The sequence below is a fragment of the Phyllobates terribilis genome, unplaced genomic scaffold, assembly GCF_046119375.1.
Source record: "Phyllobates terribilis strain yellow unplaced genomic scaffold, ASM4611937v1 Scaffold_7__3_contigs__length_470593459, whole genome shotgun sequence".
Lineage (NCBI taxonomy): Eukaryota > Metazoa > Chordata > Amphibia > Anura > Dendrobatidae > Phyllobates > Phyllobates terribilis.
The window spans coordinates 57,285,335-57,288,680 of record NW_027362767.1 but is presented as its reverse complement, the minus strand read 5'-3'; positions in this window follow the sequence as shown (position 1 = coordinate 57,288,680).

The following is a 3,346-nucleotide window of genomic DNA, read 5'->3' as shown; positions in this document are numbered from 1 at the left end:
AGGATGTTGAACAGTTTTTGCGTTGTTTTGTGGCGGACAATCAAGAGGGGTGGTCTGAGTTTCTGCCTCTCGCAGAATTTGCTCTTAACAGTCATACATCCTCCTCTGCTGGGTGTTCACCTTTTTTTTGTTGTACTGGGAGACATCCGTCTTTTGGTTCGTTCTCCAAATTGGGGTCGGCGGTGCCGTAGGAGGAGAATTTTTCCGGTGATTTGGAGAGAGTTTGTACTAATGTACGTTGCAACCTTCAAGAGGCTAACAAGAAGTCCAAGAAGTATTTTGACAGGAAACGTAAAGAGGTTTTGTTTACTGTGGGTGACATGGTTTGGTTGTTCTCGAAGAACCTGCGGTTGAGGATTTCCTCTAAAAAACTGGGTCCTAAGTTTGTGGGTCCATTTAAAGTGCTTCAGGTTGTTAACCCGTCTACTGTTAGGTTGGATGTCCCTACTTCCTGGAATATTAATCATGTGTTTCATGTTTCCTTGTTGAAAAAGGCTGATGTATCTGATAGGGACGCCACTGTCACAGTTCCTCCTGTGGTGGAAGACTGTGAATATGAAATTTCTTGTATCTTGAATTCTAGATGGCATAGAGGGAGATTACAGTATCTTGTCTCCTGGAAGGGTTTCGGTCCCGAAGACAACTCTTGGGTAAGGAAGGATGATGTCTCTGCTCCTAGGCTTGTTAAAGCTTTCCACAGGAGGTTTCTGGATAGGCCTGGAGGATCCTCATAAAAGAGGGGATACTGTTAGAACCCTCCTGTTTGTTTTTTCCATCTTGTGTTTTGTGGTCACGTGACCATCTGCCTTTATATTCCAGCTCTGCCCTTATGGCTGTGCTGGACTTCAGTTTTTGTCTGTTTCTCTAGCCTGGTGCTTCGGTGCCTTTCTCTGTCAGTTCGCTTGGTCCTCTGGGACCTCTAGTACATTTTTGTCAGTTTGTCTTTTTGTGTTCTGCAGCAACGTCTCTGTTTAGGAGGTGTCCCATTTTTGTCCCAGTCCTTAGTTCTTTAGGGACCCCTCCCTTAATTCTATAGGTCTTCGTTCAGACTAGCCGAGGACTAAGGCGGGTCTGTTCACTAGGAACAGGCAGCCCGCTACATCGTAGGGATTCAGCTTAGTCTTACTGTAGGGACAGCTTTCCCCTATCTTTCCTTAGTACATGTTGCAGATCATAACAAGGGGTTAGTAATGGAAAGGTATAGACACCCACATTACTAACCCCATAGTCATATTGTAATAAAGACACAGCCAGAATAAAGTTCTTTATTTAAAATAAAACTTCCCGACTCTCTTTTATCTATTTATTTGCAAAAATTAAAAATAAAAAAACACCATATTCCTCACCTGTCTGACGATAATCCATATTTCTCACAATGCGCTCCAACTCTGCTACATCTGGATAGCATGGCTGAGAAGTGAATCCAGGAGACACTAAGCTGAGTTTGAGAACTTAGCTGTAGTGCCGAGCGTCGATGTCAATAAGGTGAGCGGAGTTCACAGTCGACGAACTACGGTGACCTCACTGACGTCAGCGCTGGCTGCGTGAGAACTTTCTAAACAAAGGCTAAACAGACAGCTGCGGACTAATATCAATAGCCTAAGAAAGGGCCATGCATATTGGCCCCCTCCCAGATTAAGAACATCAGCCCTCAGCCTCCCTTGAAATGTTGTAGCCATAAAAAAGGCGCCAATTCTGGCGCTTAACCTTGCTCTTCCCACTTGCCTTGGTGCGGTGGCAAGTGGGGTAATATTTGTGGGGTTGATGTCAGCTTTGTTATGTCAGCTGACACAAGCCCCGGGGTTAGTAATGGAGAGGCTGGTTGTCAAAAATGGGGGGACCTCACGCCGTTTTTTTCATTTATTTATTATTTATAAAACCAGCGTGGGACCCCTCTATTTTTGATAACCAGCCAACATAAAGCTGACAGCTGGGGGCTGAAGCCTGCATCTGTCAGCTATATTTGCGCTGGTTAGCACAAATAGAGCGGACAGATTTTTTTTTCACACAGTGTGCCCCGGCCAATCACAGCCATGCCAATACTTGTAATGGCTGTGATTGAGCCGGTTGTGCCCACACCGGCAAAGCTTGTTGACTGGCTGCACTGCAGCCTTTCACGGTGAACTCAGTGAGCTCAGCGCAACACCATGAGAAATTTCTCACAGTGAACTGCGGTGATCTCATTGAGGTCACCGCAGTTCATGGGCCCGCTCTCGCTGCAGCAGGTCATTCTCTCCTGCTCTTCAGCATGAGCGGTCGCCTCATGCCACCGTTCATGCTGAAGACCAAATGTCACACAGATGGATTATGGCGTGGGACACTACGGATTATTTTCACTTCGGACAGGTGAGGGATATTGTTTTTTTTTATTTTTATTGTTTTTTACATGGGACAACGGCTTCTGGGATTAGGTGTTAGGTGAGTATAAATTTTAGGTGATTATAACTGTGTTTCTTACTTTTAAATAAATATGTAAAACAAGTTGTGGACTTTTATTTCAAATAAAGGATTGTTGACACGCTGTGTGTTTATTTCCAAACTTTTATTATGGGGTTAGTAATGGGGGCATCTTATAGACGCCTCTCCATTGCTAACCCTTTGGCTTTATGTCAGCTGCCAATACAATGCTGACAGGAACCCCAATTCTATTACCCCACTTGCCACCGCACCAGGGCAGTTGGGAATAGCCAAGGCTAAGCACCAGATTTGCCGCATCTTATTGATGCGCCATTTCTGGGGCCACCGAGGGCTGATTTTATTAGCCTCGGAGGGGCCAGGATTCATGGACCCTTCCCTGGCTATTAATATCAGACCTCAGCTGTGTGTTTAACCTTTGATGGATAGATTTTATAGGGGGACCCTGCATCAATTTTTTTCTGGGGTCCCCCTGTAATCTAGCCAGTAAACGCTAACAGCTGTGGGCTGTTATTAATAGTCAGGGAACATTTTTTAGCTAATGGCTCCTTCCCTAGCTAGTGATATCGGTCCCCAGCGGTCAACTTTCCCTCTGCTGGTTATGAAAATGTTGCGGGAGCCCATACCATTTTTTTAATCTAATTTTTCATTTTACACTGGATGTACTGAATACAACTCCCATCATTGTCTACTGCAGGGAACAATGATGAGAGCTACCTTCAGCAGCCGGTGCCAGGGATCAGCATGAACTGTACTGCTTTTCCCAGGTGCCGGTATGTGTCACACGGACATATGGATGGCACACGGATGTGTCACACGGACACACGGATGTCACATACAGATGGCATATGGACACCGACCACGGATCTTACCAGTACTGGTTTTTCTTGTACAGAAATCACCAGGACATGTGCAGGAGGCCTAACAGAGA